The following is a 15155-nucleotide window of genomic DNA, read 5'->3' as shown; positions in this document are numbered from 1 at the left end:
GAAATCACATTAATTTAACTTTGCCAATAAAGGAATAATTTCCAAGTAAAATTTGTACTATACCAACTTAAAACTACTAAGGAAAAGTTACCTTTCCTCATGTGATATCCACGTGGGAATGTTTGTCTCTTGAAATGTTGTTACAAGGTAAAATCTACCTCCATTGAACGTGAGCTCTGCCATCAGTACAAAAGCACTCTCAAACATATTTCTCTGAAGTAAAAGCCCTCACTTCACTACCCATTCCTCCTTTGCTAATGTCACTTTTTTCCTTGCTCCCATTTAAGACAAAGCTCCAAGGACAGATATTCTGCTTTTTCTGGAGACACTTTCTTCCTCTCATTCCCTCTGCTAATTGTACTTCCGTTTCTATCACTAACTGTCAACAGGAATTCCTGCATTGCTGAGTCCAATGGACAACTTTTTCACATGACAAATAAATACGTTGAATATCACACTAGCAGAAAAAAACACAATGACCTCTCAGCTCTAGGCTGGGCTGAACAAGCTCTCAGGTGACCTCAGGGAAAAGCTCTTGACTTCCATTTCCTGTAAAATTTTCTGAGGTTTCATACTCACCGAGATGCTCTCTCTGAGAAGAATGCATCCATGTGGAATTATAAATTCCTTCTTGGGAGGTGGTGATGGGAGTGAAGGTCTTTCTCCATCAAGACATCAGTGAGGAATCTGACATCCATCCCCTCACCAGGGCTGGGTCTCCAAAGGAAACAAGCATGCCCTGTCCAGCCCAGGGTTGCACAGGTTGAGAGACAGCAGCAGAGATCTTTATAGCTCTCCATAACTGCTCTTTAGGCACATTTCCTTGTTACTTCTACCCTGTGGGACACTGGGCTGTACAGAAAGGTAAATTTTCTTACTGATCCTCTGTTCCCAATAGCCCAGGTAGGAGTCAAGGGAATACCTTTTTTATTATTTCTCCTCCATGGACTCTCCTGACTTCCATAGATCTCACCTCAAGCAATTCACCCCATCCACTGACTTACAGTTTCTTCCAAAGTTGCAGCTGAGGGGCTGACCTAGACGAGGTCCTCAGATCTCCAAAGCACTGACATGGGGAGAAAACACAGCCCTTGTGGTCAAAATTGCCTTTCTCCTCTTTACTGAAGTGGAGCACGGTATTCATTTACGTAAAACCATGGGTCCCACACTCTTGGCTTGATGACGTCTTACCAAAACAATTATGAAGGCAATGCTCATAACAAAAATTACCACCTGTCATTTTAGCTCAATTTATAATGTACTTTCTCCTTTTAAGACATATTTAGACATTCTTATGTGCCATTACTTGAGCTTTGCACCGTGTATGGATTGTCTCATGTTTTTCCCCCGTATATCCTTCTGTGGTGCTCAATTTATTTGTTAATAGATTTATTAATATTTCTATAAATTTAGTATTAAACAAGAAATTTTAAACTTTCTACATATTTTAACGTTTTACAATTCAAAATTTGCATATTAGCCATAATCACATGTCCATTTCACTAGCGATGTGTACATTCACAACACGTTGATACAATAAACACTGCTTGACCTGTTTCTTCACCTCACACTGTTACTCTACTCAGGAAGCAATATCACCTCCTCAGCTTAATCCCTAGTAATGTTATCCATGCTCCACCTCTCTGGATTTCATATAAGTGAGAACATAATATCTAGGTATGTTTGTGTCTGGCTTATTCTTTTCACATGATGTACTCAATGTAAATCCATGTTGTGACATGTATCAAAAGCTTAATCCTTTTTGCTGATGAATAATATTCCATTTAGTGTATAAATCACCTTGGGCAATAGACGTCCTTGGGGACTGGTGACGTTCTGCTTCTTGAATTGGGTTGTGGCTCCATGGGCTCTATCCAGTTTCTGAAATTCATTAAACCCATGATATGTCACCTTTTCGCTTATATATTATAGTAGAAAGAGGAGTTTTTTAACGTCTCACCTTGCACATCCTTTTTTACTGCATCCTTGAATTCCATTCTTCCTGAATAGGATATGGCTTTCATGTACATAAGTGCAGCAGCTACTCAAAAATAAAAGGGGACATTAGGGGTCCCTAACAGCTTTCCTGAGCTGCTGTACCATCCACGGACCTCCTAATCCTGGACTTGGAATGTACACATAAATAAACCCAACTTTTTTTATGCAACTGTTTTGCTTGGGTTTTCTGATACTGGAAACTGAATACCAGTCATAATTAGATTCAATGTTATTCATACATCTTAGAACTATCGTCACATTTCTGAATAAGAAATGAGCTGCAGGGGGATGGAAAAATAGCTAGATGTCACATGTATTTTGGAATAGTCATGCAATGTTATGGCACTTCATTCTTTGATGACTGCCACACATAAAGAAATGATTTGACGAATTAAAAGACTGCAAAATAGAACTATGAGGAGCTGTGTCTCTCTCTCTCTCTTGAAACGCTGCCTTGACTTCTCTGTTTCTCCCTGAAATAAAAATTTGCCTGAATTTCTTCACCTCATTTTTGCACAAAGTCTCCCAACAGTTTGTTTGATTTGAAGAGCTCAGAATGAGCCAAACCACTGTGTCTCTGTGAACTGTTTGTTTGGGACATTGAAGCCTGATGTGGGCATGGCAATTGTCAACTGTGTCTGTGCATAGAAGAAACCTGCCCATCTTTTTTCTGTCCACATAAAAAACAAATAGTCCTATCTTCAACGAGCAGCACATTCCATGATGTCCAAAAGGCTCAGCTCCCAATTTCTGCAAAAACCCCAGATTACTACTGTGTGAAACACCTGGAACCACCACAGCTATTCAGTGCTGATGACCAAATCACACTGTGTGTCAAATGTTTCCTCTCCCAAGAACACAAGTATCACATGGTGCATGGAATAGAAGAGGCTGTGGTGGATTATAGGAAGTCATTTCAGGAGATATTGAACACATTGAGGGAGAAACTGGAGGTGGCTAAAAGTATATTAGCTGATGTACAAGAAATAATGGTGATGACTCAGGGAGAGGAGCAGAATTTCAAAGAAATAATTATGTCTGAATATAGATTAAGGTTCCAGTTGTTGAAGGAAAATAATTAGATTAACCTCTTGAGACTACAAGGATGTGTATTCAACCTGAATACCAGAGAAACCAGTCTGCATCACCTGATCAGAAAGCTAGAGGAGAAGTATCAGGGGATGCTACAGAGAGTAAACAGTTTGAGAAAAGAGTACATGAATACACTGAAGGAGAGGGAAGTCAGAGTCTCTGCACAGATCAACAACCTCCAAAGTCTCATCACAGAGCTTGAGAAGAAGTGTGGGGAATCTGCCTTAGCACTGCTCCAGAATGCAAGATATTCTTTGGAAAGGAGTGAGTCGCCACTGCTTCTGTGTCTAGAGCCTGCCCATATCACAAGCCTGAGTTTTGGCCAGATAACAGGAATGAGTGAAATCCTAACAGCATTCCAAAGACATATAACTCTGGATCTTGAAACAGCTCATCCCCCTTCTAGTTTTGTCTGAGGATCTGAGTAGTGTGAAATTTGGAAATGCCCTCCAGGATGTACCTGATACCTCAAAGAGATTTGAATTCAGTGCCACTGTTCTTGGTGGGGAGAGCTTCACTTCAGGGAGGCATTACTGGAAGGTAGATGTAGAAAAGGCTACAAAGTGGCAGTTGGGCATATACAAGGACTCTGCAAGCCAGAAGGGTGACAGACTCAAAGCTTTCAGTGATAAACTCTTACTCACAGGATCCATTATGTGAAGTGATTTTACGTTCTGTGTCTTTCTTCCTTTAAAAAGGTTTTCTTTGAGAGAACAAATGCACAAAGTTGGAGTTTTCCTAGACTATGAATATGGGCAAATATCATTCTACAATGTGACAGAGAGAGCTCTCACTTACAATTTCTCTTATCCATCCTTCCAAGGAGCTTGCAGGCCTGTATTTTCTCTTTGTATCCCAAATGAAATCATGAATTCAGACTGCCTCACCATCTGTACCACTCAGACTCTTTCTTGTGGTGTTGCTGTTAACCCTCAATCTTCCTTAGTTTGAAATTCAAAGTCGAGACCAGAAAGTTAAGAGCATGATTTTGTCAAAGCATTTTTATTAAAGACATTTTGCATTTGGGTTGAAACCCATTCAATATCCCAGAACTTTTGCATTCCTGTGACTTTCAATCTCCATTTTGCAGAAGAGGTTGCATTTAAACTGAGTAATGAATAACAGAAGAGCTCTATACTGATTAGAATAACAAATGCATATGCAACATAGGATTGTGAAATCAGGATAGAAATGTGATCAGCCTCAGATTAATTGGAGTATTTAGGTCTAGGTAAAGAACTACAGGCATAGGTGTTAAACATTGGTAGTATTGATTTATTTGCTCTAGGAGCTTTATAATGGATTTTCCATGACTTTCCTGTATAAATAATATATCAAATCTGCACATAACTTAAGTTTTCCTTTTCCAATTTGGATGCCCTTTCTTTCTTTTTTTTTTTGCTTAACTGTGCTGACAACAAATTCCAGCACAATGTTAAATAACAGTGGTGACAAGGGGCTTCTTTGTTTTTTTCCTTATCTTAGAGGAAACATTCAGTCTTTCATCATTAATTAGGATGTTATCAATTAGTTTTTTCATATATGCCCTTTTACTTGTTAAGGAAGTTTCCTTCTATTCCTAACGTTCTAAGTGTATTTTATCAAGAAGGGGTGCTGGATTTTGCCTTTTTTGTATCAAGTAAGAACATCATGTGGTTTTTGTCCTTCATTCTGTTAATGTCATGTATTTACATTCATTGATTTTCTTATGTTGAACCACCTTGCATACCAGGTATAAATCCCACTTGATTATGTGGTCTAATTCTTTTAAAATGCTATTGGGGGTGGACCACGGTGGCTCAGCAGGTAAGAATGTTTGCCTGCCATGCCAGAGGACCCGGGTTCGATTCCCGGTGCCTGCCCATGTAAAAAAAATGCTATTCAATTCAGTTTGCTAGCATTTGCTTGAAGATTTTTGGATCTATATTCATAAGAGATCATGGTCTGTAGTTTTCTTTTCTTGTATGTCTCTATGTGGCCTTGATATGAGGGTGATGGTAGCACAACTTTGTGAACATAATTAACAGCACTGAAATATATATCTGAATGATTAACAGGAGAAATGTTCAACTGTATATATGGTAACAGAATAAAAATTAAAAACTGAAAAAGTCCATGGAACTACACAACACAGTGAAACACAAATTAAACCCTGGATGATAGTTGATAGCACATTTTTATAATTGTACTGTTATCAATTTAACAAATGTTCCACAACAATGTAGGGTGTCAGTGGGGTGGTATTATGGGAATCCTGTGTTTTATGCATGGTTTCTTTAAACTCATGTGCTGGTTTGAAAGTGTGTGTACCAAAGAAAAGCCATGTTCTTTAATTCTGATTCAATATTGTTTAGGTGGAAACTTTGAGAAAAACAGAAGAACAATGGCAGAAATGGATATAATCAGGAATGAAAGCATGGATTAGATTTGAGCATTGTCCCAGTGCCATGTGGAATGGAGCATTCTATTGCTGATCCTATTACTGATGCTGAGTAGAAAAGTTTTTGAACATTTATCATTTCAAATAGAAAATAACTTTTAATTTCCCTTAATATTTTATCTGGGTGGAGAAGTGGTATTAGAGAAAAAAGTAAATATTTTTAAAAATACATCTTTCAAATATGCTTTTCTACTTCCCTATCTGACAAGGAAAATTAGATTTCTTAAACCTGATAATTCAATTATTTCAAGACATAAATAACAAATGTATTTGTTTTCTTTTTCCATTTAATGATCCACAGAAAAATTCTTATCATGTGTTACTGCTCAAAGGTGATCATAGAGTGCTAAGTACAAGACGAAATATAGAGGGACTTTTATGTAAAAGGTTTATTATACTTTATCTCCTATAACTTGTTCAACAGTTTATAAATGTATATTAAACTTTTAACTAAAAAAATAGAACTATGTGAATAAGACATAGTCCAAAAACATACCATAATGGAACAGAGAAATAAAGTAATGTGTTATTGTAATGGAATCCTCATTAAAATCCCAATGATATTTTCCTTGCATGTGGCTAAATGATTATGCATTCATCTAGAAGAATAAGGTGGGACCAAGAATAAAATCATGATAGGATGCTAAGTGACTTTCTATATTCAACATTTAAACTTATTATGAAGATAGATAATTAAAAATAAGGACCAAAGGATTCGAGAGTTTGCCTACTGTGAAAGCATAAACATCATGAAGCAGATGATAATTTTTGAGGAATGTGATCAAAGAAACGCCTGATATTTTTTTAACATGTCTTTTGAAGGTGAACATAATTTGGTCTACTTCATTCTTCCCTATGGACCCTAGAAAAGAAATGTTCTTCTTTACTTCAGAATGAAGTTACCCCAGGGTTGGATCTGCTCCCTCCTTGGCTGCCACCCCCCCCACAACTCTCCACAGCTCTGTCCCCTTGGGTCCCACCAGTTCTACATTACTTCCAGGGCGCAACCTGCTCCAACCCATCTGATTCCCAGTCGCAATGTGTCTTCAACTCTGAAGGGAAGCTGGCATCTAAAATTGCTAAAGGTGAACAACCCACCTGCCGTGAAGCTAGGACAAAGTGAAATGCACATTCACTCTCAGATAATGGAGATGACAAAGAAGAGAAAGGCTAGAATGTGTAAGAGAGGGATAGCCCCAGGCAACCTAACTCACCATATTCCTCTCTGGTCTTGTTGCCTGGGTGTGACAAAGATTTCCCACCGGCCCTTTGCAGGGGGGGCAACAGGAGACCCTCACCTCTGTGAAAAAGCATCCTTCCCCAAGGACCCAGAGAGGTCAGCAGCCAGAGATGGATCAGCCCCTGGACCTCAGTTCCTCCTGCGACAATCCAGGATGCTACAACATTTGATATTCATGCACATATGGACTGGCATCTTACTCAAAATACCTCTCTGTTCGGAGAGCTAAGGCTAAGCATTCCTTCGTTTGCCTTAAATATTCCATTTTATATCATCAAATCGAACTCCGAACTTGTTCACATGAAGAACTGTTGGATGTTCGTCAAAGATCATCTTTTCCTATATGTTCACATACAGTTTGAACTAGAAATGTCATTTTCAAAATTTTCCAAAAGCCTAGTAAAATGATACAGTTAAAGTTTCTTAAAATAATGCATTCACCCCATATATGAACTTTCTAAAGCTGCCAGAATGCAATATACCAGAAATGGAATGGTTTTAATAAAGGGAATTTATTACATAACAAGTTTGCAGGTCTAAGGCCAGAAATATGTTCAAACTAAGGCATCCAATAAAAGATACTTTGACTAAAGGTTAGCCAATGTCTTTTGTGGCCAACATGGTGGCTTAGCAATGTGCACATTTTAGTTTGTCCTCCAGAACAACTACTAAATAACCAGAAACAGTACAGAGCAGCTCCTGGAGCCACATCAGTGACCAGACACACAATGTACCCCAGTCGGGACTGGCTGGATTGGCTGCAAGTCTCCCCAGAACCGTGAGTTCCCCAAGCTGCCATGACTGGTGACCCTCCCCCACAGGCTGCTTCCCAGAGGGGAAAGGAAAGAGACTTGAACAGCAGCAGAGGCTGAGCCCAACCAAACACCATTTGTGGCATTAATTAACAAATTCTGACTACTAAAAATAGGCTCCCAGCTCAAAGTGAACCTGGTCAAAGCAGAGGTTGTTCATTGTGCTAATGGAAAAAGTAAAAAAAAAGAAACAAAGGTTTTTGTGGCTGTGTTTCTTGAAAGGCTTGATGGCCTCTGGATTCAGCAGCAGGACTCCTCAGGCTACAACTGCCACAGGCATAGGCAGAAACAAGCTCCTTTCAGGGCTTATCTCAGAGTCTGTGCCTTCCCAAGGGGAGGGATGAAACCCAACTCAGGTGGAATCCCTCCCTCAAGGAATTCAGACCACAGGGCTTGGTAATTTGAGCCATTAAAACCAGTCTACAAACTCTCCTCTGTCTCAACCATGCCCCCAGCAGAGAGAGACTGCCAAAGTTAAAGGTGCCACATCATCTTCTGCTGGTGGGACCTGTAGGCAGACGAGTGCCACATACTGGGCAGGATAAGAAAAACAGAGCCCAGAGACTTCACAGGAAAGTCTTTTAACCTGCTGAATCTCATCCTCAGGGAAAACTGATGCACTTGACTCCTTCCCCCTGATAGGAGGCCAGTTCACTCCGGGAAAACCAAGCTGGGGTCTATAATACATAAGTAGACCCTCCTAAGGGTGGGGGGAAAGGCACCATATAAGCAGGGCAAGAAATAAGAAAACAACAACTGAAAAATTCTACTCTGTTAAACAAAACTTAAGCTAGAGGTCCAGAAGAAACTGAATTAAATGTGAAAGAACAGATAGGCAACAAGTTCATCCAGCAAGAAAACCCTAGGTAAGAAAAGTGAAAGCAATCTCATTATAAACTAATTAATGTAATTAACCATCTAGATGCCAGCAAAAAATAACAAATCACACCAGGAAAATTGAAGATATGGTCCAGTCAAAGGAACAAACAACAGTTCCAATAAGATACAAGAGCTGAAACAATTAATTCAGAATATATGAACAGACATGGAAAACCTCATCAAAAACCAAATCAATACATGAGGGGGCATATGAAGAGTGCCAGGAATGAACAAAAGGAAGAAATGGAAAGTCAGAAAAAACAAATCACAGAACTTATGGGAATGAAAGGCACAGTAGAAGAGATGAAAAAAAAAAAAAACAATGGAAACCTACAATGGTAGATTTCAAGAGGCAGAGGATAGGATCAGTGAACTGGAGGATGGAACATCTGAAATCCGACAAGAAACAGAAACTATAGGGAAAAAATGGAAAAATATGAGCAGGAACTCAGGGAATTGAATGGTAATATTAAGCACACAAATATACATGCTATAGTTTTCCCAGAAGGAGAAGAGAAGGGAAAAGGAGGAGAAAAATTAATGGAGGAAATTATTACTGAAAATATCCCAACTCTTCTGAAAGACTTAAAATTACAGATCCAAGAAATGCAGCATACCCCAAAGGGAATAGATCCAAAGAGACATATTTCAAGACACTTACTGTTCAGAATTCCAGAGGCAAAGAGAAAGAGAGGCTCTTGAAAGCAGCAAGAGAAAAATAATCTATGACATACAAGGGAAACCCAATAAGACTATGTGTAGATTTCTCTGCAGAAACCATGCAGGCAACAGGAAAGTGGGATGATAAATTTAAATTTAAAAATAGAAAAACTGCCAAAAAAGAATTCTATACCCAGCAAAATTGTCCTTCATAAATGAGGAAGAAATTAAAATATTTTCAGACAAAAAATCACAGAGAGAGTTTGTGACCAAGAGACAAGCTCTGCAAGAAATACTAAAGGGAGCAGTAGAGACAGATATGACAACACAAAAGAAAGGGGTGTGGAGAAGAGTGTAGAAAGATGGAAAATTAGATATGACATATAAAATCCCAAAGGCAAAATGGTAGAAGAAAGTACTATGCATACTGTAATATCACTAAATGTTAATGGATTGAACTCCCCAATCAAAAGACATAGACTGGCAGAATGGATTAAAAAACAGCACCCATCTATATGTTGTCCACAGGAAACACACCTTAGAACCAAAGATAAACATAGGTTGAAAGTGAAAGGCTTGGAAAAGATATTTCATGCAAATAACAACCCAAAAAGAGCAGGAGTAGCTATACTAATATACAACAAATTAGACTTCAAGTATAAAACAGTTAAAAGAGAAAAAGAAGGATACTATGAGATAATAAAAGGAACAATTCAGAATGAAGATATCCCAATCATAAACACTATGCACTGAATCAGAATGCTCCAAAATTCATGTGACAAACACTGAAAAGAAAAATAGGCACATCTACCTTAATAGTTGGAGACCTCAATTTCCCACTCCCATCTATGGACAGAACATCTAGACAGAAGATCAATAAAGAAACTGAAAATCTGAATATTACAATAAATGAGCTAGACTTAACAGACATTTATAGGACACTACACCCCACAACGGGAGGATGAACCTCTTTCTCAAGTGCCCAGGGATCATTCTCAAAGATTGACCATATGATGGGTCACAAAGCAAGTTTCAATAATTTTAAAAAGATTGAGATCATACAAAACACTTTCTTAGATCATAAAGGAATGAATATGGAAATCAATAATAGGTAGAATGCCAGAAAATTCACAAATATGTGGAAGCTCAACAACACACTCTTGAACAACCAGTGGGTCAAGGAAGAAATTGCAAGAGAAATCAGTAAGCATCTCGAGGCAAATGAAAATGAAGACACAACATATCAAAACTTATGGGATGCAGCAAAAGCAGTGCTAAGAGGGAAATTTACTTCCCAAAACGTCTATATCAAAAAAGATGGAAGGGTAAAAATTCAGGAATTAACTGTCCACTTGGGAGAAGTAGAGAAAGAACAGCAAACTAAGCACAAAGCAAGCAAAAGGAAAGAAATAATGAAGATTAGAGCAGAAATAAATGAAATTGAGAACATGAAAACAATTGAAAAAAATAAACAAAACCAGAAACTGGTTCTATGAGAAAATCAATAAGATTGATGGACACATAGCAAGATTGACAAAAAGAAGAAGAGAGAGGATGAAAATAAATAAGATCAGAAATGAAAGAGGAGACATAACCACAGAAATAAAGGAGGTAATAACAGCATACTATGAACAACTTTATGCTAATAAATACAATAATGTAGATAAAATGGACAGCTTCCTAGAAAGGCCTGAACAACCAACTTTGCCTTGAGAACAAATAGAAGACCTCAACAAAGCAATCAAAGTAAAGAAATTGAATCAGTCATTAAGAAGCTTCCCAGGTCACTTCTGGGTCAAGATGGTGGCTTAACAATGTGTGCATTTTAGTTCGTCCTCCAGAACAACTACTAAATAACCAGAAACAGTACAGAACAGCTCCTGGAGCCACGTCACTGACCAGACACACAGCATACCCCAGTCTGGACCAGTTGGACTGGCTGTGAGCAACACAGAATGATGAATTCCCAAAGATGCTATGGCTGCACCCCCCCCCCCCCAGAGGCTGCTTCCCAGAGGAGAAAGGAAAGGAAACTTACCAGCAGCATGGACTGAGCACAATTAAACACCAATTGTGGAATTAATTAACAAATTCTGACTACTAAAAATAGACCCCCAGCTTAGGTGAACCTGGTCAAAGCAGAGGTCGCCCATTTTTATCCTGGTGCCAAAGGGGTAGGGCTGATGGAAAAAAATGGGGGAAAAGAAGGAAACAGCTTTTTCTGGCTGTGTTTCTACAGAGGCTTGACTGCCTTTGGATATAGCAGCAGGACTTCTCAGGTTGCAACTGCCCCAGGCCTAGACAGAAGTGAGCTCTTTTGGGGGCTTGTCTGGAGCCTGTGCCTTCCCCAGGGGAGGGATGAAGCCCAACTCAGGTGGAACCCCTCTTTCAAGGAATTCAGACACAAGGGCTTGGTAATTTGAAGCCATTAAAACCAGCCTAGAAGCTCTCCTCTGTCTCAGCCACACCCCCAGCAGAGAGAGTCCACCAAAGTTAAATGTACTGCATCATCTTACACTGGTGGGGCCTGCAGGCAGACAAGCATCGCATGCTGGGCAGGATAAGACTTCACAGGAAAGTCTTTCAGCCTGCTGGGTCTCACTCTCAGGGAAAGCTGATGCAGGTGAAACTTTCCTCCTTATAGGAGGCCATTTTGGTCAGGGAAAATCCGGTTGGGATCTATAATATCTAAGTAACCCTCCTAAGGGCGGGGGGAAAGGCACCATATAAGCAGGGCAAGAAACAAGAAAACAACTAAAAATTTCTACTCTGTTAAACAAACTTAAGCTGGAGGTCCAGATAAAGCTGAACTGAATGTCAAAGAACAGATAGACAATAAATTCATCCAGCAAGAAAACCCTAGGTAAGAGAAGTGAAAGTAATCTCTAGAATAAACTAATTAAGGTAATTTAATGCCTAGATACCAGGAAAAAATAACAAATCACACTAGGAAAATTGAAGATGTGGCCCAGTCAAAGGAAAAAAAACCAACAATTCAAATGACATACAGGAGCTGAAACAATTAATTCAGAATACACGAACAGACATGGAAAACCTCATCAAAAACCAAATCAATGAATTGAGGGAGGATATACAGTAGGCAAGGAATGAACAAAAAGAAAAATTGAAAGTCTGAAAAAACAAATCACAGAACTTATGGGAATGAAAGGCACAGTAGAAGAGATGAAAAAAAGCAATGGAATCCTACAATTGTAGATTTTGAGAAAGACCATAGGATTAGTAAACTAGAGGATGGAACATCTGAAATCTGGGAAGAAAAGGAAAATATAGGGAAAAATGGAAAAATATGAGCAGGGACTCAGGGACTTGAAGGACAATATGAAGCACATGATTTTACATGTTGCGGGTGTCCCTGAAGTAGAGGAGAAGGGAAAAGGAGGAGAAAAACCAATGGAGGAAATTATCAGTGAAAATTTCCCAACTCTTCTGCAAGGCTTAAAATTACAGATCCAAGAAGTGCAGCATACCCCAAAGAGAATAGATCCAAATACACATACTCCAAGACATTTACTAATCAGAATGTCAGAGGTCAAAGAGAAAGAGAGAATCTTGAATGCAGCAAGAGAAAGCAATCCTTCACATACAATGGAAGCCCAATAAGACTATGTGCAGATCTCTCAGCAAAAATCATGGAGGCAAGAAGACAGTGGGACAATATATTTAAAGTATTAAAAGAGAAAAAGTGCCAACCAAGAATTCTATATCCAGCAAAATCGTCCTTCAAAAATGAGGGAGAAATTAAAACATTTTTGGACAAAACATCACTGAGAGAATTTGTGACCAAGAGATGAGCTCTGCAAGAAATACTAAAGGGGGCATTAGAGACAGATATGAAGACAGAAGAGAGGGGTGTGAAGAAGAGTATAGAAAGGAAGACTATGAATAAAGGTAAAAAGAAGGAAAATTAGAGATAACATATAAAATCCAGAAGGCAAAATAGTAGAAGTACTACCCATTCAGTAATAACACTGAATGTTATTGGATTAAACTCTCCAATCAAAATACATAGTCTGGCAGAATGGATTAAAAAACAGGACCCATCTATATGCTGTCTCTACTCAAGTGACATGAGGGTAAGGACACAAATGGACATTTACACACCAATGTTTATAGCAGCATTATTTACCATTACCAGGAGATGGAAGCAGCCAAAATGCCCATCAACAGACGGTTGGCTAAACAAACAGTGGCATTTACATAAGACAGAATAATATGCAGCTGTAAGACAGAATAAAGTTATGAAGTGTGTAACAACATGAATGGACCTTAAGGACATCATGCTGAGTGTGATTAGCAAGAAACAAAAGGACAATTACTGTATGGTCTCACTGATATGAACTGATATTAGTGAATAAACTTGGAATATTTCGTTAGTAACAGAGATCATCAGCAGATAGAAATAGGGTAAGATATTAGGGAATTGGAGCTGAAAGGATACAGATTGTGCAACAGGACTGAATATAAAAACTCAGAAATGGACAGCAAATATTACCTAAATGTAATACAATTATGGCAAAACACTGAAGGAAGCTGCATATGAGAATGATAGAGGGAGGAGGGGCATAAATGAAATCACAAAGAAAGATACACGATAAAGATTGAGATGGTATAATCAAGGAATGACTGGAGTGTATAATGATAGTGATGAAATGTACAAATTTAAAAAATGTACATTTTTTAAAAAAATGTTTTTTCACGAGGAAGAACAAAAGAATGTTATTACTGCAGTGTGGTGAAAATAGATGTAATTATTATTTTAAAATTTGAACTTATGTGTAAGACTAAAGCAAAAAATATTTATTTGGTACAAATTAATACTTTGACTAGTGCATCTCCTAATATAACTTATGTAGATAGTTGGTTGAACACCTTAAGTACATGGAACTTAGTATAGGACATGTGATTTTGTTGGTTTGTCCAGGTGATGCACGATCAACCCCAGAGTGATTTGACCAGTGAGTGGAAAAGTGTTTGCAAAGTCCCTTTTGGAGAATGATGAGAACAGGGGAAAATTCAACCTCCCCAAGTTGAATTCTTGATATTCTCACAAGCAGTGTGGGCAACCAGAGCTACAGGTTGAGAACCCAGTCTTGGGCTTTGTTCATATGAAACTTAACCCCACAGGGGATAGGTCAAGCCTACTTAAAATTAGGCCTAAGAGTCACCCCCGGGAGAACCCCTTTTGTTGCTCAAATGTGGCATATCTCTCCAGCCAACACAGCAAGCAAATGCATTACCCTTCCCCTGTCTATGTGGGACATGACTACCAGGAGTGTGGATCTTCATGACAATGTGGGACAGAAATCCCAGAACGAGCTGAGATTCAGGATCAAGGGATTGAGGAAGACTCTAGAATGAGCTGAGACCCAGCATCAAGGGATTGAGAAAATCTTTTCAACCAAAAGGGGGAAAAGCAAAATGAGACAAAGTGTCAATCGCTGGGAAATTCAAAACAGAGTTAAGAGGTTATCCTGGAGGTTATTCTTATGCATTAAGTAGATATCACCTTGTTAACCATGATGTAATGGAGAAGCTGAAGGGAACTGCCTGAAAAGGTAGAGCTGTGTTCCAGCAGCCATGTTTCTTGATGATAATTGAATAATGATATAGCTTTCACAATGTGACTGGGTGATTGTGAAAACCTTGTGTCTGATGCTCCTTTTATGTACCTTGTCAACAGACAAGTAGAACACATGGAATGCAAATAAATAATGGGGGAACAAATGTCAAAATAAATTTAGTTTGAAATGCTAGTGATAAATGAAAGCGAGTGGTAAGGGGTATGGTATGTATATATATTTTTCTCTGTTATCATTTTATTTCTTTTTCTGTTGTCTTTTATTTCTTTTTGCGAACTGATGTAAATGTTCTAAGAAATGATGAATATGCATTGTATTAGTTAGGGTTCTCTAGAGAAACAGAATCAACAGGGAACACTTGCAAATATAAAATTTATGAAAGTGTCTCATGTGACCGTAGGAATGCAGAGTCCAAAATCCACAGGGCAGGCTGT

General features: G+C 38.6%; 1 pseudogene; it reads left to right on the top strand.

Annotated features, from left to right (window-relative positions):
* Nucleotides 1-2721: 2721 nt before the first annotated feature.
* LOC143649261 (putative E3 ubiquitin-protein ligase TRIML2 pseudogene) lies at nucleotides 2722-4041 on the top strand (annotated as a pseudogene).
* Nucleotides 4042-15155: the final 11114 nt, after the last annotated feature.

This window comes from Tamandua tetradactyla, chromosome 11 (assembly GCF_023851605.1).
Source record: "Tamandua tetradactyla isolate mTamTet1 chromosome 11, mTamTet1.pri, whole genome shotgun sequence".
NCBI lineage: Eukaryota > Metazoa > Chordata > Mammalia > Pilosa > Myrmecophagidae > Tamandua > Tamandua tetradactyla.
This window is presented reverse-complemented; position numbering and strand designations above follow the sequence as displayed.